Genomic DNA, 24612 nt, shown 5'->3' on the forward strand with positions numbered 1-24612 from the left:
AGACCTCTAGGGGATTGATCCTGGATTTCTCTTATCTCTTATCTCCTAATTTCCCCTCTTTCCAGACCTTTTATTGCTTCCTTAATTTTAGCAACCACATTTTTAATCTCTGAGACATTTCTTGTTTCCTGAGTGATCTTTTTCCCTCAACTACTATTCTTGTTCTTTGAATGTAACATCTCGGATGTCACAGAAGGTGCTTTTAGAATATATTTTTGTCTTGCTTTTCATCTTGGTTTTGCTCTTCTATCTGATACGCACACATACACACACACACACACTCTCTCTACCTGGTGACCCTTGGTTGTCTATTCATATGTAAGAAGGATGCTCGAGTTTCCTCACAACCTCCCCCTTGCCTCACTACTGAGCTCCAACTAGAATACTTTTGGAGGCAGGAAATGGCAGGGAAGTTTGAGTGACAGACTTTGGATTAGGTGAGGAGGAGGATGAAGAGAAGAAGGCCCTACTACCTACCAAAATGAAGAGAGGTTAGTCAGTTTCATGCAATATCTTCCAAGGCAGAAGACAGAATTTGCTAGATCATTTGTTTGTTTGTTTGTTTGTTTGTTTGTTTGTTATAAAGGCCCCCACCTCCCCTCCTCTAGAATTAAATTCCAGCAACCTAACTCAGCTTAGAATGTGGAAGTGGGAAAGGGATCCTGTCGCCAGCCAGGATCCTTACACTGTGCCCTGAACTCCAACAACTCCATCTTCTCCTGGACCAGCTCCCCTGCCCCACCCTCTGGATGACCAGCTGTGCTGAGCCAGGAATCTCTAAGGGCACCCAGCCCCCTACCTCTTCAGTGGCCCTCTTGGTGAATCTCCTGGTCTGTGCTGTCCTCAAATTATGTCATCCTCCAGCCTACTGCGTCCCCTCTTAATCACTCGGCATTTGTTTTTCTGCATTTGAAGACCTGCTCCCTGCTCTCTTTCATTGATTCTTCTTTTTATATGAGGTTTGGACTTGTTTGCTTTTCATGCGTTTGTTTGTACCTCTATCCACCATCACCACAAGATCTTAGAAAGCACAGAGCATAAACACCTCTATATCACTCTCTTAAAAAAAAAAAAAAAAAAACACAGAAAAACAGTCCTCTTCACCTTTCATCTTTTACTTGTCAAAAACCACCCCTGCCAACGAAATCCACCATCACAGCCCTGGATTAGGTCACTATGATGAGACATCCTTAAACATCCTATGACTGTTTTAAAGAAACAACAACCATTTGTGTATTTTTCACAAGTTCTACACATTTGTCAAGTAAATCAAGATTAATTTTATAATAACAAAGATGAATTTATGTAATTTAGATGAATTTTTCTATACCTTATTTAATATGCTTTTTGATTTGTTAAAGAATGAATGGTTTAAATCTTTCACTACAATTTTGGTTTTATAATAACTTTAAAAATTGCTATATACATATATACTTAGATGTCATTTAGGACATAAAAGTTTATGACTACTCTAGCTTCACAATAAAGTAAGCCCTTTATCAAAGTAAGATAATTATGTTTTATTTAATTATTTTAGCTTACATTTTACCTTTTCCAATACTAATACTGTCAATTCAGCTTTCTTTTAGTTTATATATTAACATATCTTTAAAAATTCCTTTATTCTTATACTTCCTTTGAAAATTTACTTTAGCATTTCTTTTGAGCAGTAAAAAAGCCTCAATTTCAATTTATTTCTTGAACCACTAAGGAGTTTAATCTCATTCATTCATTTGACAAATATTTGTTAGGGAAATACTATGTATTAGAGCCGACATTCAGAACAGAAAAAACATGGTTAAAGTCATTACAAATTTTTTGCATCTTATTTTCTCTGTTTAGATATACAATGTGTTCACTTTTTTGTTTCTTCTATGAGCCCTTACCTTTGAATCAAAAGAGGGAGAAATAAGAAATATAAGGATTAAATATTCATTCATAATTTGTTGAGAAATATTGTTAGCAAGCAAGCTAAATCCAGATTTTTTCTTAAACTGATTATTGATTGAAAGATTATTGATTGAAATACCTGCCTACAAGTGATGAAAGGTGTAAAGCTTCTTTTCCAAGATTAGGAACAAAACAAGGGTGATCATTCTCACCACATACGTTTAACATGGTAGTGGAAGTCCTAGCTTGAACAATTAGGCAAGAAAAAGAAATAAATGGCATTCATATCAGAAAGGAAGAAGCAAAACTATCTCCAGCTGTCGGTGATATGACCTTAGATATAGAAAATCCTAAAGATTTCACCAAAAAACTCGTAGAACTAATCAACAAATCAGTAAACTTGCAGGATACAAAATCAACATTAAAAAAATAAGTTGAATTTCTATACACAAACAACAAACTATTTGGAAAAATAAAGGAAAAATGTCACTTATAATAGCATCAAAAATAATAAAATATATAGAAATAAATTTAACCAAGGAGGTTAAAGATCCATACTCTGAAAAGTATTAGACACTCATGAAAGAAATGGAAGAACAAAAAATGGAAAGATACTATGTGCTCATGAATTGGAAGACTTAATATCGTTCAAATGTCCAAAGCTTTCTATAGATTCAATGCAATTCCTCCTAAAATTCTAATTACATGTTTCACAGAAATAGAGAAAACAATCCTACGATGTGTATGGAACCACAAAAGACCACAAATAGTCAAAGCAATCCTGATAAAGGACAAAGGTAGAGGCATCACAATTCCTGATTTCAAACTTTATTACAAAGTTATGGTAATCGATACAGCATAGTACTGGCATAAAAACAGACACATAAACCACAGAACAGAATTGAGAGCCCAGAAATAAACTCATGCATGTACAGTCAATTAATAGTTGGGAAAGGAGATGAGAAGATACAATAAGGAAAGGACAGTCTCTTCAATGCTAAGAAATGCTAAGAAAAATGATAACCACATGCAAAAGAATTAAGTTGGATCTCTGTTTTACACCACTCACAAAAATTAACTCAAAATAGATTAAACACTTAAATATAAGACCCAACAAACTACCAGAAAAAAAAAATAGGGAAAAAGTTCCTTGAAATTGCTCTAAAAATTTTTTTGGATATGACAGCAAAATAATCACAAATAAACAAGTGGGATTATACCAAACTAAAAAGCTTCTGCACTACAAAAGAAACAATGAACAAAATGAAAAGGCAACCTATGGAATGGGAGAAAACTTGCAAATTATCTATCTAATAAGGGCTTAATAAACAAAATAAGAAATTCAATCAACTCGATAACAAAAAAAAAAACAAAACAAAAAAACAAAAAACCCTCAGTTTAAAAGTGGGCAGAGGACTTGATAGACAATACAAGAGGACAAATGGCCAATGGACATGTGAAAAGACGCTCAATATCACCAATCTGGAAAATGCAAATTAGAACCATTATGAGATAACACTTGGCACTCATTAGAATGGCTATTACCAAAAGACAAAAGACAGCAAGTGGTGCTGAGGCTGTGGAGGAAAGGGAACTCTTATATGCTATTGGGGGCCTTCAACTTGGCATGGCCACTATGGAAAATAGTTTGGAGGCTCCTCAAAAAATTAAAAACAGAACTACCTTGTAAAAAATAAATAAATAAATAAATAAAAAATAAAAAAAAATAAAAACAGAACTACCAAATTATCCAACAATCCCCTTCTAGGTGTATATCTGAAGGAAATGAAACCACCACCATGAGGAGATATCTGCACCCTCCCATTCATTGCCATATAGTTCACAGTAGCCAAGACTTGGGAAGAATCTGAGTACCCTTGGAGGGATGAATGGAAAAAGAAAATATGAAATATATAGATGTAGATACACACACCTACCACAATGGAATAGTATTCAGCCGTAAAAAAGAAAGAAATTCTGCCTTTTGCAACAACATGGATGGAACATGAGGGCATTCTGCTAAGTGAAATAATTCAGACAGAGAAAGATAAATACTGTATGTTGTCTCTTACAAGTAGGATCTAAGAAAACTGAACCCATAGAAACAGAATAGAATGGTGGTTGCCAGGAGATAGGATGAGAAAATGGGGAGCTATTGGTCAATGGGCATAAACTTCCAGTTAGAAAATGAGTAAGTTCTGGGGATCTAAGGTACAGCATGGTAATTATAATTAACAATACTATGTTGTATACTTAAAAGTTGTTAAGAGAGTAGATCTTAAATGTTATCACCATAAAAAGAAAATGATAATTACATGAAGGGATGGAGGTGTTAACTAATCTTATTGTAGAAGCCATTTTGGGATATATCAAATCATCATATTGTATATCTTAAAATTGCATAGGTTATATGTCAATTGTACCTCAATTAAGCTGGAATAAATAAAAGGTAAGATAAATTAAAACATGCTGAAAAATTTTCCCCTTGAAATCAGAAATGAGAGAAGGATGTACGATTTCATCACTTATATTTTTAACATTTTACTGGAGATTCTAACCAGTGCAATAAAGCAAGAAAAGTAAAGAAAAGATTAGAAAGGAAAAAAATACTAGTGTTTTCTGATGACATGATTGTGTACAAAGAAAGTCCAAAGAATATATAGACAATTAAAAGTAATGGAGAACTTAGTGAAATGTGCTGGATACCAGAAAATATGCAAAAATCAATTGTATTTCTATATACCAGCAACAAAACACAGAAAATAAAATATTAAAAATCATTAACATTTATATTAGCATCAAAGATCAACAAATACCTAGAAATGAATTAAGGTAAAATGGGTCTTACACATTTGTGTAAGACCTTTGCATTGAAACCTACAAAATACTTTTAAGAGAAACAAACAAACAAAAAAAACTAAAGAAATGGAAGACTTGGGCAGCCCCAGTGGCTCAGTGGTTTAGCACTGCCTTCGGCCCAGGGTGTGATCCTGGAGACCCGGGATCGAGTCCCATGTCAGGCTCCCTGCGAGGAGCCTGCTGCTCCCTCTGCCTGTGTCTCTGCCTCTCTCTCTCGATCTCTCTCATGAATAAATAAATAAATAAATAAATAAATAAATAAATAAATAAATAAATAAAATCTTTTTAAAAAATAAATGGAAGATTTGATTTTACAAATCAAATTGATCTAAACACTTTTCTATAATCAAAATCCAAGCATGGTTTTCTGTGTGTGTATGTGTGTGTATAAATTTACAAGCTCATTCTTAAATTTCTGTGGAAATTCAAATAGCCAAGGCAACTGTAAAGAAAAACAAAGCTGAAGGACTCTCATTGCCAAGTGTAAAGACTTATTATAAAGCTGTAATAAATAAGACTGTGATATTAGTGCAAGGACAAACCAAAAAACTCAGTGGAATAAAGAGTCTAAAATTTAAACACATAATGGTCCACCACCTAATTTGTAAAAAGTTGACTCCGTAGTGCAGTCTTTTCAATAAGAGGATCCCTGGGTGGCTCAGTGGTTTAGCGCCGCCTTCAGCCCAGGGCGTGATCCTGGAGACCCATGATCGAGTCCCACATCGGGCTCCCTGCATGGAGCCTGCCTGTGTCTCTGCTTCTCTCTCTCTCTCTCTCTCTCTCTCTCTCTCTCTCTCTCTCTCTCTGTCTTTCATGAATAAATAAATAAAATATTAAAAAAAATAAAGTGATGCCAGTTCAACTGAATATCTATATGGGAAAAAATACATCTTGACCCCCTATCTCACACCATACACAAAAATCAGTTCCAGGTGTACTGCAGCACCTTGTGGACATGGGGAGTATATAAAGATTCTTAAACAAACTACATACACACACACACACACACACACACACACACACACCCCTCTGGGAAAGGTCTCTTATGGAAACATACGCATACAACTCCTATAAATTAATAAGAACAAGACTTTTTAAATAGAAAAATGTTTCAAAGACAAAAACAGATACTTCATAAAAGAGGATCCCGAAATGTCTACCAAACATATGAAAGAGGATCTAACCGGTCATCTGTGAAAAATAAATTAAAACAGCTTATTCAACACACTAGCCATTCGTTGGAAAGGCTAAAATGAAAAAGATGGAAAATGCCAATGGCTATAAAAGAAGGGAAATGTTCATGCACTCCTCTTGGTGGTGTCAACTGGTACAAACAGCTTGGAAAACTGCTTGGAAGTTTGATGAACCTGAACATGTGTGTTTCTTTGACCCAGTAACTCCACTTCTAAATACAGACTCGACTAAACCGCATGCATCTTTTTAACAACACCCATGGATTGGAATATCCGTGGCAGTGCCATTCATACTAGTCGAGAACTGGAAACTCCTCAAATGCCATCAAAGGCACAATCGAAAAGTAAATTGTGATGCATTCACACAATAAAATACCAACCCACTAAAGAAAGGGACAACCTACAGCCACGCCTCCTGGATACATCTCGGAAATGTAATGCTGAGAAGTAGACGCCAGTAGGAAGAATGTGTGTGGTATGATTCAGTGTATCTGAAGTCGAAGTGAGATAGTGATAACCCCTGGGGGGGTGACAGTAACTAAAAGAGACCGGGAGGTATTCTCTGGGGTCCAGCCATGGTCTCCATGGTGGTGGTTGTGAAAATTTACCAAACTGAACACAGAGCACTTTTCTGCACGTATGTGATAATGCCAATGAAAGGCAAGGAAGGGAAAGGAAAGGAAAGGAAAGGAAAGGAAAGGAAAGGAAAGGAAAGGAAAGGAAAGGAAAAGAGAAAAGAAAGAAAAAAGAAAAGAAAAGAAAAAAGGAAAGAAAAGAAAGAAAAGAAAAGAAAAGAAAAGAAAAAAGAAAAGAAAAAAAAGAAAAGAACACTTACCCACCTTTATTTTTATAGTTGGCGCTATCTCTTTGTAAAATGAAAATATTAATATGGTTCCCCTATGCTCTTTCTGATTCTATTAGCACAATTAGAAACACTTGGGCCCAGACCATTGTCACAATTTTTAGCGACTATCATTTTATGTTTTGAACATTATCTTGCATTTTGTTTTATGGCTACATGTGTCACAATTAGATAGACTTACTTAGATATTTCACTGGATTTCAATTCTGATTCTAGGTTTGCATAGCTTCTGTTCTCTATTTCTGACTCACAGATTTTTGATTTGCTTCTCATTTAACTGGGAAACATCTTCTGAGAGATTCTTCTAGAAAGAATAACCAGTTCATGGTTTTTGGCATGTCTAACATTGATCTTTTTTCCCCATCATCTTATTTAACTGTTTCCCAATTATAGTTTGTGTTTTGTTTTTCATTTTTTGTTTGAGGACCTAGCTTTGTTTGCTCTTTTTTAAATAGTGATATGGAAGCTAAATAAATCTTATTTTTAGACCCACTTGATTGGGGCACTTGACGGGATGAGCACTGGGTGTTATTCTGTATGTTGGCAAATTGAACACCAATAAAAAATAAATTCATTATTTAAAAAAAAAAGAAATACTAAAAAAAAAAAGAAATTTTGAGAAAATACATTTGAGTTGACTGTTCTCTACCAATATTGAAAATGATACACTATCAATTCTATCCCTTATATAAAAGGATACAGTCTGTGTCCTCTTTCTTCCTGCATCTTCTCTGCCTCTCATACCCCGAGTTCAGTTGATATAATAAGGAACTTAAATATTTGCGTTAAAAATCTTATTTTTGTCTTTGCCGTAAACTCTGTAGCCACATTTTAAACAACTAATCTGAGTAAATGTTTCCTTTCCAGTGCTTTGTGCCATTTCTTTTACACTAATTCTTCCCATTTCTTGTGTTCTTTGTTATTTATGTGCCGTTCTTTGAGCCGGAGCGATTCTTTGAGTATTTTTTTAATGAAGGGCACATGGGTGGTATACTTCCTAAGTTACTTCCATATTTCTAAATCTGCAAGGTTGTCTCAGGAATGATAGGCTGAGGGAATGCAGAATTGTGTTTTCAATTCAAAATAATCTTTTATTATTGCTAAGGCCGTATACGTACACTGCAGAAAATTAGAAAATACAGGTAAGTAAGAGTAAGAAAATAAAATCTCGTTTTCCTACCGTTAACCCTCTAGACTACACCCTCCCAGATCTTTTTTCTATTACACACATGGGTATACGTCTGTTTGTTAAAGTAAGGTCGTACTGTACACACTGTCTCGTAACATGCCTTTATTCCGTATGTAAATGTCCACCTTTCCATAGCATTAAACTGTGATGTCACCTAGTGCTCAGACTCGACTCAAACCTCCCCAGTTGCCCTTTACTTGTCCCAACTAGATGCAACTCCAATGGTTACTTCTTTAAATTACTTCCAATCTAGAAACAGCCCCTTCTCATGAAGATGGTTGTTGCATAGATTGGGACAAACTCTCCATCTTGTAGGTTTGTCTGCTTGCCCACTCACGAGTCATGATGAAGGCCCAATCACATTTCTCCAAATCTCTGTAAACACCTCTGTCGCATTCCTGCCATGTAGTTTGGCAGGAGAAAATTCAGATAGCAGCTTGATTTTTCCTTTCCTTCCTTCCTACTGCTTCCTAACTTATTTTATCTACCCTTGAAACTCACAAATGTCATGAGGTGCTATCTCCATGGGACTCTACTCATTAATTATGACTGGTACCCAGCGAATGTTTTCATCTAAAAGCTTAAGCTTTTATTGAACTCAAAGACTGTTTCCTTTCTTTGTCTCTATGTGATTTCCTTCTGGAATTGCTATCATATGTGATTTGAATCTCCTGGACTTTATCTCCTGAATGTGTTCCCTTATGGCCGTCCCATTTTCTCTTTCATAAGAAACTGACTCTTCACTCATGGATTTGGGAGTAAGTCTAGGATGGGATTCTCAGTCCTGACGCACCTGCAGAACACAGGCCTGGTCAACCCTACCCAGCATTTGTTGCCTCCTTCCCCTGGACCTGTGTTCTACGTGCTCTACAAGGATCCCATCCGTCAATCTTCATATCAAACCTCTTAGGTTGGGATGATGACTGACTCCATTTTAGAGATGATGAAATTAAGGCACCACGTTAGATGCATAACTTACCCAACCTCATGGATAACAAGTGGTCAGACCGGTATCCAATTTCGAGCTTCCTGTCTTGCCCTCTGCACTGCGGGGAACCCAGACTGGCCCAAACTTCCTGCTTCTCAGCCCTGTGGCACCCTTTCTGCTACAGGATCCCCTATGGGATCCTTCCAAACTCCTTCCAGGTAAGCTGCCCATTTGCTTGAAGCCAGTGGTGGACAGGTCCTCCCCTTGGACTGGTGCTCATGGTTGTATATTTCACAGAAATTTTCTTCAAAATGTTGTGATATGGCTGGCTGTCTTCCCTGGTTTCCAGTATGAACACAGATTTTCCCCTATATTTACATCCTTTTGGCTATTTCCATGGAAAACTCCATGCCAAATGTACATTTAGAGATTTTTGTTTCTTATATTCTCTATCAAAAATGTGAGCTCCAGTCATTTCATCTCCCTTCTGGGCCTCCCCACCTCACAGTGAACAACGTCCTTAACTTAGAAACCAGTCCCTCCAAGAACAAGCCCAGCCTGACTTTCCCATCATAATCCCCATCGCTTTGTTAATTCTCTTTATTCTCAGAGAAAGCTCCATGTCTCTGCTCTCCCTGCCCTGGTGCCGTGTGTCGGCACCATACTGTCTCCCCCGAGTGGAATGCTCTTTCTCTCACTCCATCCCCTCTCCTTCCTCAGTTGTTCCATGGAGAGTTTACCTCTCCACCTCCCTGGTGGCCTTCTCTCAGTCAGGGTCCCATCAGAAAGCAGTTGGCACACTCCAGTGAGGATGCTCCAGGGAAGATTTATTTACAAACAGGTGCATTACAAGGTGGAAAGTGGCAGTAGAGGAACCTCAAGACACAGTGTAGAATCCAATGTCTAGGACTAAAGGAATGAGGGAAGGGGAGGTTCCTGTGCCTGGAAAGAGAGAGTCCTGTACTTTCTTGAGAATGGCTGGGATCTTCAGCCAAGGGAGCATCCACAGAAGGAGGGACCCAGCAGCCTAAAGACTTTGACCTCAGTTGCCCTGCCAGCCCTCCCTTCCAACCTTCTGGCAGGGCTCCCCTCCATCAGGGCCCAGCCAGAATCCAGATGACACAAGACCCCTTGCTAAAATCCATACACGCCAGCCCCCTGAGGCTGAGTACAGGGTGGAAGGGGAAAAATGCGCATAGATGAGCAAAGGAAGAACCCCGCTGTGGACACTACCACTTCCATTGTTTATAGTAATCCTGTGGGTCTTAACTTGCCCACTAACTCGGGTGAGTCGTACCACGACTCTGCATCTAACAGCGTCCGCTGTGCACTCCACACTCACGGACGTTGTGTTGAGTCAGGGGAACAACACATGATTATAAGTCATCCCGTGTCCTACTCTGGAGGTGGGAAAGGTTGACTTGGGCCATCTTCTCTCCCATCTTAATGACCAATAGTACAGATTGAAGGATTCGAGTGGGGTCGCAGATAGATGCTTCTCACCATGTGCACCGATCTTCCCAGCTAGTAAGTCCTGGGCTGCTGTCATCCGTCATGCACCTCAGCTGTGGGACTCCAGCACCCTCACGCAGCACTAGAGAACCCCAGCGCCCAGCAAGTGACTCCTGTTGTTCTTGAAGTCACTTGTAGTTTCATGCGCTCACTCGTTTGTTAAGCATTCACTAAGCACCTACTGCGTACTGCAAGGGTTTTAAGCCTGTGAGCCTAGAGGGGCCTGGCGGAGAAGATAAACAAAAGCAGGTGCCCTGGTCCAAGGAAGAAGAAGTGGGGCCGTGGCTGAAGGGAGAGTACATTCCCCTTTTAAGAGGACAGCGCTGGCTGTAGTAGCTGATTGCTGCTCTGCAGAAATGCAGGCCCAGCACTGGCAACTCCTCCTCTTCCCTTCCTCTTTTCCTAAAGAAGACAGATTTCCAGCTCGATCTGAAGTCTTTTTTTAAATGTAAGCAGCTCATTCCATTTTAAATGTGTGTGTACACGTGCACGCATGCCTGCGTATGTGCGTGTGCGTGTGTGCGTGTGTGTGCGCGCACAGTGGGCATCAAATGTGTTTTCTGATTGAAACTGACCTGAGGGGCACCAGGTTGCACCCCCTGATGGCCAGGGAACCAGGACAGATACCACAAAAGAGGAAAGGACCCTGCAACCCACAAGTAGCTCCGATAGAAAGTAGAAAAAAGCGTCTAAAGGGAGTAGAAATAACACATCGTGGGAAATTATTCCTCATTCTGCTGGTAACAAACCTCCCCATGGCCAACCACCCATGCAGTCTTGGCCCAACTGCATCCTGATTTGGAAACCTAATTTTGGAAGCACAACATGTGAGACTTTGTGATTTTGATTAGAACGACATCAATATGGGACAGCGGTATTTTTCCCAAAATGGGAAACAAAACCAACCAACCAACCAACAAATAAACAAAAGAAACAAGCCTTCAAAGGGTGAAAGAAAATCACTATTTACCTACGCTCCTTTCTTCTTAATTTCCGATATTCTTTTAGACTCCTGCCAAGTCCAAATGAAGACAGTTATATAATAATAATCGTCCATAATAACAATAGACTTTGACCCGACATTGGCCAAATGTCGGCCATTTGAAGAATTTCAGAGCAGAACCACGAGAGGAACAAGTCATGAAATGGTTGGGAGGCTTGACTTTTTAAAAAAACTTTATCAATATTTTGGTCTCAAGAGTTAAAATGAACTTTTCTCTAGAAGTAAACTCTCGTCATAAACACTTCAAATGGTATTTTGTGTAACATTCCATTTTTCCTTATGATGAGCGTGGATTCCACACCCAGAAGCAAATGTGTCACTGTTGCTCCCCTCCAAGCAATGCACCCACCATGCCCTTGCCTTCACACGGGTGACCTCGGGACAGGCTCCTCGATTCCCCTACTCTGGGTCCGTAGTTGCAGTCGGCCTTCCAAGTTACTCAGGGTAATGTCTCAAATGCCTGCTGCCCTAAACACCTCCTGGCCTGGAGTGATGATGTGATCTATCACACCAACTGGGCCACTTTGCAGATTAAAAAAGGCCTCGTTACACGGAAACAAGCGTTAACCACGACTGACCTGGGCCGTCACTGGCGTATGGCCATCCTACCTGAAAACAAGGTAGAAGCATCAATAGTGTGGTGTCTTTCTGCCAAGCTGGTGGAGACCTCTGTACTCAGGGCCGCAATGCAGGGTAAAAGGCAAGGAATGGTTGGTCATGGGGGGCTCCCAGTGGCCTCCAGTACCCCACTCCAGGGAGAGCAGAGCAACGGGAGAATCATGGAGTCTGTGCCCGGGACCCCAGTACTAGGGGAGGACCCACTTCATGCTCCCTGGTATCCCTCTCTCGGCCAGCCTCCCTACACAGTGACCTGAAATCTTCTTCTGCAGCAATACTTATGATGTCACTCTGTCTCTCACCGTCTCTGTCTCTCTCTCTCAGACACACTTGTGTGCATTCTGACATCGATTAAATGAAGTATAGACCAGATCTAGTTTCTCCAGAAGTTTCCAAGTCAACAAATGATCTGGGCAAAGAGATGGCTGGGGAATTCTTAAGCCGGCAAAGAAACTGGCAGCTCAGCATATGGGCCACACTCCTGAGGCCCCTGGCTAGGAATGCCTGGCTCCGTTTTGCACCTTCTTGTGGTTCTCCGTGTCTACAACATTCAGACATGCATAAAATTCTAAATACTGTTATTCACATCATAATGGATGTGAGAATATTAGTTCTCATGCGTTAAGCACCTGTTCTGGGCCAAGCATCCTACTAGGCACTTACCTATTAACACTCTCTAATCCTTACAATCCCATAAAGGAGATGTATCTATCTCCATCCTACAGATAAAGACACTGAGGCTCAGAGAGGTTAACTGTCTTGCTCAAGGTCACACAGCTGGGCAGCGCTGGTACCGACGTCCCCCAGAATCTGCCAAAAGGTGATAAATTCCAAGCCATATCTTTGCCTTAAAAAAATCGGTTGGTGTCTCGAGCGGTCTCGTAAATCACCGCAACTGCTGGTTAAGGTTTGCATAGACTAGTAAAGAGGGTTACGTCATTCTCTCTCCCCAAACACCGAGGAGCAAGGTGGCAAAACCGTGTGGACCCTAACGACAACAGCAGCTTTATTGTGCCGTCACTCGAGTGGTCTCATTTTCCCACCAGCGCACTGGCTGGACACTTTCTAAATGTAAAAATAAGAAACGCGACACCAGAACCGCTATTTTGGGTGCATTTAAGTTGACAGTTGTGTCCGCGGCGTGTTCACCTCATTTGCAAGATGCGGCCGCCCTGCTCAGGCCTTCTGCTGACGTCGTGTCCCTGGGGGCTGCACGTGCGATTGGGCCGCCGCTGCTGACCCCCAAAAGGCGCCGGTTCCCGACCCCAGCAGCTGGTACCTGGGAGCCGAGCACCCTTAGCAGGGTTTTCCTGCTTCTCTGGCTTCTCCGCCTTCCTCCTCTCCGAGCAGGGGCTCGAGGGGTGAGTGCTCACGGCTGATTCCTTGTCCCCGAGGTGCTCCCGCAGCCGGGAAAGGGGACGCGGGGCCTTGAGACACCCGGGGAAACAACCGGGGGGCCGGACTGAGGGATCCCCGGCGTGAGTCGCCGCGGACGTGCCCTCCTTCCGTTGTGAGCACAATGGGTGCTTAAAACTTTAATGAATTGAACCCTATGAGTAAGGGATGTTAATCATTTTAATTACCCAGCCGCTTGAAATCAGATATAACAGTCCAATAATGTATCTTTAAACGAACACAACCCTGCCCTATAAAATATCCCTTCCAAACCCATTCTAATAATTTCTATTTATCTTTTCTGACGTTAACTGTTACCCAGCCCGGCCGGCCAACAGACAGCCTTCCCCTCGCACTCGGTCTCAAAGCGACGCCGTCTAGTTTTTCAATATCATTAGCGTCCCCCTGGTGGGCAGAGAGCAAGGCGGTGGCACCGGTCACACTTCACTGCTTTATCTCATATGACAAAGAGAGATGATCCACTTCAATCCGGGCCGGGCTGGCGGAGGGGAAGGTGGCTGCGCAGATCTCCCCCTGCCGCCGACAAACACCGAAGGGCCGCTCCATGTGACTCGCTAACAGCATGAAGGGGCAGACAAATAGATTTTCCTCTATATTTATAACCAGCATCATTCTTCCTTCTAGGGCGTTCAGTGCAGGTAGCTGTTTTATATGAAATGAACAATCTTTATAGACGTACCAGAGCCATAACAAGCCTGATTTTCAGCGAAGCTGAGGTATATAACTCTTACCGAATTGTCAGGCTACTTGCTCAACAAATCAAGCCTAACTTATGATGTTTGCAGTGTAATCTTTATTCCTGTTTGACTAGCCAACTACCCGGTGGTAATAGGATGTTAGGAGAGGGCAGTGGCCGTGTTTGCGCAGGCCGTGATTGATAGGCCAACGCGGCATTTTTCATTTATATCTCCCGATTCCAAATCAGTTAAGTTTAGGAAAAATGAAACAAAGTGGCAAGAAAAATGTTTGCAGATTGCAGGCCGGCGCTCCCGCGGATCTGAGTTCAGCCCACATCTGCCGGGATTGTCTGGAAACATTAAGATATCTAAATGAAAATCAATACTGTATGTGCCAGGCATTTACTACCAGGAACAAGCATCAAGAGACCTGAGCTAATCAGACTTCCAGCTTGTGCCTCAGCCATACACTCAACCCCAGGGGTGTCCTAATTGCCCAGACTAATCATAGAAGAGTTAAATTTATAACCAAGAAAGACATCTTGTTTTTCTTACCAGTCATCATTGAGGAGCGGGAAGGTTCACCTGTGAGGTGGGTGCCAGATGTACAGGGGGGACCCCCCGGGGCGAAGGAGGGCCGCGTCTCACCTGTCAGAGGAGAGGGAAGACGAAGTCACCGTCCGCCGTAAAACCAGGCAGCCTCATTCAAGCCCTGGGTGGCAGAGACTCCCACCAGCCCGCCCAGGGATCGCAGGCTTCCTTCCCGAAAGCCCCTTAACCACTTAACCCCCATGTTCTGGAAGGGACGGGAGGAGAGGGCCATGTGTCCGCCAGCCCCCTGCACGCGTGGCCCGCCACCTCGGTTCGTGGTCTCAGGCACACGGCTCACAAAAACAGGCAGCATCGTTGACGTTGGAAATACACGTCTCTGGTCTTCCCTGAGTTCCACTCTCGGCTTTGGTGCCCTGGAACCTCTAGGGCCGCCAATGTCACCTGGCACCGCGGAGCTCCCTCGTGCTCTGCACGCACAAGTGCCGCCAGTCTTCACGCCCCCACAAACCACGGAGCCGGGCGACAGCTATTGGCCGAGCCCGCACCACGCTGCTGAAAAACCATCGTGTATCAGGGGACCGGATTCCTAATATTTGCATTCTAGATGCCAACTGTGAGCATATTTTGTGCTATTTTCAACAAATTACACCAAAATATGCAAAATGTTTATAAGGCTGCATCTTCTATTTTTGGCTCCGGTGTATTTGCAGCTTAATAGCCCCTCAGAGATTTGTTTGTCTCCTCTGGAGAAATGGGAAAGTGGAAAATGCAAAAAAAAAAAAAGAGAGAGAGAGAGAGAAGGAGAGAGAAGCAGAAAGAAATGAAGATGCTTTGTTCGTGCAACAAGTTGAGTTCTGCAAGTTTTTTTTTTGTTTTTTTGTAAAAGAGCAGAGCCAGCTGTCCCAGGAGACCTTCCTCAACAAGAAATTTAATAACATTATTTGGATTCTTTGTGCCCCGGATTTCAGATGTATTTTTAATGCATGTGTCTTAAAACAAAACAACCATTGTCAAATGCTGTATTCTCTGCTCACCGGTTTAAATGGTTTCCTAGACAGCACAATTCTGGGAGCATCGTAAGGGTTGTGATCAATGCGAGCTTGTGCCTTGCATCCCATGGCTTCCCAGGGATGCCCCTCGATTACCGGGGGCCGGGGTGGGGGGGTGACAGTTTGTCACTTGTCTTCCTGAGAAAGGTGTCTCTGGCCTGTCTCTCTGATGTGAACGATGACAGCCTCTTGCCTCCCGTGCCATCGACACGGCTTGGGCGCTCATGCAACTGGGTGCCAGCATGCATCTCTGTCTCCACCCCGGTGACAGAGGCGTCCTGAGCACCTGCGTGTGTGCAGCATGAGGGCTGATGTGCTGGAGCAGCGTCCGGGATGCGGGAGCTGGAGAGATGTCTGGGTTGAGGAGGGCAACAGTTTCCAGCTGCCGGACCACGAAACCCAGTCGAAAATGTTCAATGCAGCTTCTCCACTGGAGAAGCTGTTGGACAGGGCGCCTGGGGTCTCAGCGGCTGGGCGTCTGCCTCCAGCTCAGGGCGTGATCCTCGGATCTGGGATCGAGTTTCGCATGGGGCTCCCTGCAGGGAGCCTGCTTCTCCCTCAGCCTGGGTCTCTGCCTCTCTCTCTCTCTCTCTGTGTGTCTCTCATGAATAAACAAATAAAATCTTAAAAAAAAAAAAAAAAGGAAATGCTGTTAGACAAAAAGGAAGGGAAGGTGGATTATTTTCCAATTTTTTTAAAAGACTTTATTTATTCATTCATGAGAGACACAGAGGGGGGGGGCAGAGGGAGAAGCAGGCTCCCTGGAGGGAGCCCGACGTGGGACTCGATCCCAGGACTCCGGGGTCACGCCCTGGGCAGGAGGCAGACCCTAAACTGCTGAGCCACCCGGCTGCCCTACTTTCCAATATCCTTTCTCACTGACTTAACCTAGGAACTGGGCCTCATGCCCTCGCTCTTTGATAACTGGACCAAATTTTTCCAACACCACCGAAGCTTCCGCCAAATGTCATTTCGCCAAAACAGATACAGTCAGGGGAGGAGAGACGTAAACGGCCGAGTCCCCGTTCCTTGCCAGCCTCCGCCTAGAACAAGGGGAAGCAGGCACGCATAGCCTCCCGCGCCTCCGAACTCCGGGCCGGCCCTCAGAAGGGCCCGGTGCGTGGGATCCCCCGAGGGCGCCCGGGAGGGTGAGCTGGGCAGCCGGGGAAGTTAGACCCAGACTCAAAAGGGGGTAAAGAACCATCATTCAAGCGCCGAGGTGAAGGAGGGCAGGAGTCCCGGATCGGGCGCGGCTGCAGACCGGAGGCCCTGCCCTCAGAATGCCGGGTGGCTCGGCGTCCCGGGGCCCGGGACAAGGCTGTGCCCCTGAATCGGCCTTGAGGCCAGAGGCCAGCGGCTCTGCACCCCTGTGCAGAAGGCGGAGCCGCCCGGCTGGGACAAGGCCTGCCTCCTGATGCTGGCGAGGCAGCGACTCCTCAAACCCCAAGTCCGGCCTGCACCGTCCTCACCTCACCTGCTCCTGCGGCTGGACACCCGGGGGGATGGAGAAAGGTCCTGGGGTCTCGGCAGAGGGAAACCGGCTACAGGACGGAAGAGCCCAGGGGGGCAGAAGGCGCCCGGGAAACCACAGCAGTCAGGGAGCTTCTGCTCACGGAGGGTCCACACCTGCCAAGCACCATCCTTGGGGTCGGCCACCCAGCGGCTCCTTTACTGCTCCCCGCGGCTCCCAGGGGTGCCCACCGCAGGCCCACGGCATCTGGCCAGAACCACGGAGAGCCCTGGGGAGCTCGCACCGGGCCCCCCTCGTACCCTGCTGCTGAAGCACGGAGGCCGTCACCAGGGGGTGAGAGGATGGAGAGGGGACCCCAGATGGGGACCAGACCACATGTGCATCCCCTGCAGCCTGACAGTAATAGCCACGGACTAAGCGTGCGCCAAACAAAACGCTTTAAATGGGTGCCAGGCCAGAGCGGTGCTTCGTTAAGTGAGCTTCCTGGGGGGCGAGGGGGGCGCAAGCGATCGTGCAATGAAAGTGGTTACACGAAGAACGTTTGGGGGCATCAGCAGTGTGGTTCCCTTGGGACCCGCTCCCCAGTCGGACACTGGGGAAGAGGACTGTGTTCTATTACCAACGGCTCTGGCTTCATCTCTCCAGCCCCGTGAAGCCCTGTGGGCTCACTGGCATCTCATGGTTAGAAACCCAGAAGCGCAGCCACTCCCCAGGCCTGCCCGCTGCCCGGGCCCGGCCCTGCTTGAGACCCGCTGTGCCCCGTAGCCCGCCAGCACTGGCCCCGGCCCAGTGGCACCTGCTTGGCCCCGCTTCCCACAGGACGTGGGGAGCATGTTGTAAAGGGCCCCTTCCCTTGTCTTGTGGCTCCGGAGGGAAGGGGCCAGAGAGCGGGGCGGAGGGGTGGCGGGAGAGGGAATGTTCATCCCGGGGATTGAGTCAGGAAGAGGACATGGCTTGTTTAATCCTAATAAATCAGCGGTCCCTGGGAGGTAGAGCAACAGGGGATGGCATGCTAGGCGAGCCGCACATTGACCCAAGGCAGAGCTCGCAGAGAAATGATGTCCTCTCCAGCAGACTCCTGGAGAGATGGTCTGCATTTCTTCTGACAAATTAGAAGTGCCCTGAATGCAACCATTCCTCAGAAAATAGGCCTGATTTAGCAGTGTGCAAGCTGCCATTATCCTGCTGCATAAAAAGACCATTTAAGCAGGGCAGCCTCCAGAACACTGGCCCGCTGGAGGCAGCATTTCTGAGAAATTACCCCCTCGACTGCCACCTAAGCCAGTCACCACCCAAGGGGGAAGCCTCATTTACAACCTAGAAGACCAAGCAGGCTTTAATCAAAGGAAAGGCCTCGTTTGTCTCTGGTCCCTGCGTGAGCTCCCGAGCACCCCTGGGTCCCCAGGCCCTCGCCTCACCTCGGACGACCTCGCCGCATCTGGGCCTACCCCGTGGGGACCCCCTTCCCAGCTCCACCCCACCCAACGTCCCTTGCCCCGTCTGGAAAAGCGGAGCCTCCGCCATCCCCGCCGGATAGCAGAGCCTTCACGAAGCAGATCTAGCGGCAACCGTGCCCCCAAGATGAGACAATCCATTTGCACAAAGTGTTCGTGTTTCAAAACTTTGCATGCGAAGATTACAACCTGTCACTACGTTCCCCGGGGACGCGCTACCTTTTTGTAAAAAGTATCTGTAATGAGATCTACAAATCTACGTTGAAGACAGCTTACTTTATTGTGTTGGTAAAGATGAAAATGTTTTAAATAGGTTATGGCTCCCGGGACTGATAGCCTCACCATGAGGGGAAGGTCATTTCGAAATGTTAATAAAAGTTTTCATAAAATATGACGGCACTCGAAGAGTAATGTTTGGATGTAAAAATAACTATAAAAGTATAATTTCTACCGGGGTGCTCACGCGGTTTTTCTGCGTCAAGATACTTGCCCGAATTCTGGTTCAACGGGGGTTGCAGCTTCTCCAGCTGTTTTGACGGCCGCGCTGGGATTCGATCCTTATTAGTCAGGGCAGCAGCAGCCTTCCCCAGCCCTTGGCAGCTGCTTATATTAGAAACTTGCCCGGGAAGCAAAGCCTCGCCCTGCCCTGACCGCGACGCTGGTCCTCGAGCGCGATGGCTCAGTCTGCTCGCAGGGGGAAAGCTCTTCTTATGCCCAACAAGTGAGAAAGAGGGATAGAAGCAAAGCCACTAGAAGGATCTAGAAGGGGAGCCCTGGGGGCTCAGCCACCACGCTTTGGGGTTTGTGGACTAGTTCAGTGGGAGAGCTTGCCAAACTGGAAATACTCAGTTATTTCCTATTCGACGAGCACCTTGGGTTTTCAAGCCAAGCAGCACGAAGGAAACGTCCCCGAAGCAGTTTCTAGGCCGGAGCTGACCGGTGAGACCCGTCCATCCTCTGTTTGCCAGATTCCGTCGGCTCCGATCAATCCTGGATGTTTCTCTTAGGGCCCCGGGGTCGCGCGGGGTCCTCAGGAGTCACGGCTGGGAACGAAGCACCCCGCGGATACTAGTGGAGAGGTTCAGGTACTGGAACCTGGGCTCAGAAGCTTAGGGCAAAGGGCACAGCCCCAGAGGCTCACCTACACAACGTCCCCACTGCGTCGCCGTCAGCAGGAGACTTCCTTTCTCGGTACCACCCACACGTGCAGCTCACCGTGGCCGGGGACTGCCGGGGACAGATTCCAGCTCTCCTTACCGTCCCACACGACCCATGGGATGTTCATCTGCACCCCGGGACATCTGCCGCTTACTGTCCCTCCGGGCTGACCATTTATGACATCAACTTCAAACCCCGAGGTCTTAAGGGCTCTGCTGTCCACCAAGTCTGGCTCTGACAAAGCAAAATCTTTGCCGTGAGTTTTAGAAGCTATTCTGAAACTTTTGGAGGTGTCCCTTTGCTCGCACTGTGGTTCGGCCCTGGAAACTTCCTCTGGAAGCAGGGTGGCAGGATGACCCAGGTCCTGAGGGGTCCGGGGAACACAGGGACGATAAGAGACCTCGGTTAAAGTCTCAGAACATCACACCCACCGGTCTTCCTGGTTCTAGAAATCACTGAGTCCATTCACCACGTTGGTCAACGCCTCCTCCCCAGGGAGGGCTTCCTGACCATGTCTTATAGGACAGCCCCATCCATCTCCACCCTTTGCCCTTCATCTGCTGTGTTTTCCTTCTCGGCGTCTGTTATCTCTGAGATATTACAAAAGGGACTTATTCATTTATTATTTCTCATCCTACCCCCAGCATTAGAATGGAAGCTACGGGAGAAAAAGGACTTGGCCTTGTTCGGTGCTCATTCTCAGTATCCAGAACAGTGCCTGGCATATGGCAATGGTTCATTAGGTATTTGTGGATAAGTAAATGGATGGGCCGTGTGAACAGGACACTGTCATCTCCCAGGCCCTCACGAGACAGAGAGGAGACTCAAAGCTGATGCTCAGTGCCAGGAGCCACCTCCTGCATCCTGTGTCTGGGGGGAAGAACCCAAGCTCACACCCAGAACCCACTTGCACACACAGCTTTGTTCGTGGCACGGCTCTGTGCAGCCGATCCAAAGTCCTACTGAGATAGCTTTCTACCGAGTTCATTCTACAAAATTCCAGATTCAGATCTGATTGAAACAAACAGACAAAGATGCAAACAAACAACCTAAAGAGATGTCGCTAGGAACAGGGAACAGAGCGCATAGAGTGAGCATCGGCGAGTGGACTACGACGGGGCGCGCGATCACAGGGTGATGCACATCCATCAGGAATGCTTCAGAAGGAATTCCAAACTAGTGGGAGGTCAGAGATTAGAATCTAAGATTCCTTTTTAAATGTTACAGTCTGTAGCACACAGAATAATGACCCCCAGAAACGTCCACACGCGAAGCCCACAAACTGTAAATACGCTACCTTACATGGCAAAGGCGCTTCGCAGATGGGATTAAGGATACAAATCCTGGAGGTAGGGGAGATTATCCTGGATTATCCTGGTGGGCCCAAACTAACCACTTCAAGCCTTAAGAAAAGAAAAGGAAAAAAAATTTAAAAAAAAGGAAACCTTTCCTGGCTTTGATCAGAGAAAAAGACATGAAGAGGAAAAACAGTGTCGGAGAGATGCCACTTCGCTGCCTTTGAAGATGAGGGTCATGAAACAGAGCATGAGGGCAGCCTCTAGAAGCTAGAAAAATGCAAGGAAATGAATTCTCCCCTAAAGCCTCGAAAGGAATGCCTTGATTTCCGTCCAACGAGACCTGTGTCAGGCTTCTGACCAAGAGAACTGCAATATACTATGCTTGTGTCGCTCAAGCCACCGAGTTTGTGGTGATTTAGCAGAGCGGCAACAGGAGACTCATACACGGTCTTCTGATGTCTTGCCCAAACGAAAGAAAAACCGTTGGTCAGAAAAGTCTGAGTTCCAAGGCCATTCCCCTTCTGATCTCCCTCACGAGATCCGTGAGTTCCAGCGAGGTGGGTCTTTACCCTGAGCTGAGCCCAGTAACTAAAGATGGCAGAGAGGACACGTCAAGTTTGGAAGGCAGCTGCTGACCCAAGGAAGTTCACCATTTAGTCCGTTTAGGCTCTAGAAGGCATTTTCTGTTACACATAAAGTAGAATTTTCAGAACCAGAAGGTGAAGTCTTTTCCCTCCCGCTTAGACTGGAGGAATTTGGGTGGCCCCTCGGGGTTCCCAGCTCACACCAGTTACACACGCCCTCAAGACCCAGAGGTGGGCACATCACCTCCAAGGTGGGGACCAGGCTGGAGAAATAAGCCAAGAGGACAAAGCTCACTGGTTCCTCCGCAGGAAGCTGTCCTGCTATTTCTTGTCTCAGAATAAGTCCTATTTCGGAGTTGGAGGAAGACAATACTACAAAAATCAGCCACTTGCCGCACCATCTCTGTCTCAACTCCCACTCAAGAGGCTTCAACCTGTCCATCTGGGAACCAGCAAATATTCCAACACGTTGAACTGGAAAAGGAACAACTTGCCCACCTTGTGACTCACTCTGACTTAATACCACGCCCTTATACTATCTAACACCACTCACATGTCCCACATACTGGGACACCCCAAGCTACTTTACCAAACCTCCCGCCAGCCTCCTCAGTCTAGGACTCAAATCAGACTCAGCCCCTAGCACTCAATACCTCCAACTTCTCTCTAGAAGAAGAGGAGGGTCACCCTCTCTGCTCCCTAGCAAAACGACCTGAGTGTGCATACATGAGGGCCACGCAAAAAATGAAATCTTGGCCTCGATCCAGCTCTGGGTAGGTCCGCGTGGTGGCAAACTCCAAGTCCCGAAAATGTATAATTGAAATGGGCATACTTGGAAGTTGTTAAACCTCTAAATTGGAGCCTCGGTGTCCCTAGAAAGATGACTGGATAAAGAAGCTGTGGTCTATGTATACAATGGAATATTCCTCAGCCATTAGAAACGACAAATACCCACTATTTGCTTCGACGTGGAGGGACCTGAAGGGTATTGTACTGAGTGAAATAAGTCAATTGGAAAAGGACCAACATTATAGGGTCTCATTCATTTGGGGAACATAAAAATTAGTGAAAGGAAATAAAGGGAAAGGAGAGAAAATGAGTGAAAATATCAGTGAGGGTGATGAAACATGAGAGACACCTAACTCTGGGAAACGAACAAGGGGTAGTGGAAGGGGAGGTGGGTGGGGGGTTGGGGTGACTGGGTGACGGGCACTGAGGGGGGCACTTGGCGGGATGAGCACTGGGTGTTATGCTATATGTTGGCAAATTGAACTCCAATAAAAAATATGTATTAAAAAATAAAAATAAAAATAAAAATAAAAATAAAAATAAAAATAAAAATAAAAATAAAAATAAATAGGGCAGCCCAGTGGCTCAGCGGTTTAGCACCGCCTTCAGCCCTGGGCATGATCCTGGAGACCCGGGATAGAGTCCCACGTTGGGCTCCCTGCACGGAGCCTGCTTCTCCCTCTGCCCGTGTCTCTGTCTCTCTCTGTGCCTTTCATGCATAAATAAATAAAATCTTTAAAAATAATAAAAAAATAAAAATAAAAATAAGTAAATTGGTTCCTTAGGCCTTTGGGTAGGAGCTCTCATAGCACAGAAAGCCAAGTGGAAGTGTTTCAAACAGCTCCTGTGCCCGGCCGGGAGGGTAAATATGTGTGTGGCTCCTGGCATATCTCATTTAATTCACCAGTCTGATCCCTACAGAAATCCAACAGATCCCGAAACATGACGATGGGCAAACTTCATCAGATGCATGCCCTCCAGAGGGTGAGAGATAAACCCTAAGAAAATTCAGGGACCCATCAAATCAGCAATGGTTTTTGGAATCCCGTGGTCAAAGACACACAGGGACGTCCCAATCAAAACTATTGCATCTCACATTTCTCACAAATAAAAAGAAAGCACTCTCTCAGCTCACCCCCACCCCCCACCCCCAGATTCTAGAGACAGGTATTCCGCGTTTCAGAACATCGCTCCAATCCATTTGCTGAGTGATGAGAGTGTCTTCCAACTTTGACAGGGACCCCAGATCAGGAAAAGGCTCTGCAGCAGGTCCAGGAGGCAGGTGATCCCTCACGGCCCGGAAGACGCGGTGTTATTAGAAGTGACTCCGGTGGGAAAAGACCATGCAGTGTATGCAGCAAGGAATTAGACACCATATGAACCATATGAACAACACCTCAAGTGTGCTCCTGGGCCCTCACAGAGACAAAGTGCCTGCCCGCGGAATATCACGCATGCGATCGGAGCTAGCTGTGGTGAACTAGGTTTCATCAGACCTACCAAATTGTAAGATCAGGTAAATCCAGAGCAGCCCATTGTAATATGGAAGAATTTGATGAAGGATTGGCATTAGTAGGGCCAGTGGGCAAACTGGTATCCCAGACCCCGTGTCATCCACTACTGTAGCACCAGGGCCTCCCCCAGCTAACACCTCCGGTATCATAGGTACCTTGTGACTAACTAATGGAGAAAGAAGAAGGCTGAACTCAGTTCTCTGATCAGTATGTGGATATAAGCTTCAAAGAGACCACTGGTGACCATGGTCCCACACAGCAAAGACCTTAAGAGACAGCAGGGAGGAAAGATCTTCCCAATAGCCTGAGCTTTGGGTGGTGATCCTGGTAATTCACTCTATAGATGGAAAAAAGGTGACTTGACATAGGAATATATAGAGAATCATGGGCAGTGGAGGATGGCTTAGTTGCATGGTCGAGAGGCCTGGGAGGAAAAAAAAATTGGAATATTGCAGACAAAGAGATCAGAGAAAGAGGTATATGGATGGATATGGGAGGGCACACAGGGCGAGGGTGTTTGTAATGCGTGATAGTGCCCACGAGGGAGCACGGAGGAGGTACTAAGCCATCAAGCAGAAGGAAAGACATAGGTAGGT

General features: G+C 45.6%; 1 protein-coding gene across 3 annotated transcripts in view; it reads right to left on the reverse strand.

Annotated features, from left to right (window-relative positions):
• Positions 1–24612, reverse strand: part of LOC112928460 (uncharacterized) — a 497089-nt gene that overhangs the window by 167797 nt on the left and 304680 nt on the right. For all 3 annotated transcript variants that reach the window (XR_012000051.1, XR_012000056.1, XR_012000053.1), the window contains exon 3: positions 14703–14795. The gene's annotated coding sequence lies outside the window, so the exon portion shown is untranslated. The remainder of the gene's footprint in view (positions 1–14702; positions 14796–24612) is intronic.

Source organism: Vulpes vulpes, chromosome 1, assembly GCF_048418805.1.
Source record: "Vulpes vulpes isolate BD-2025 chromosome 1, VulVul3, whole genome shotgun sequence".
Lineage (NCBI taxonomy): Eukaryota > Metazoa > Chordata > Mammalia > Carnivora > Canidae > Vulpes > Vulpes vulpes.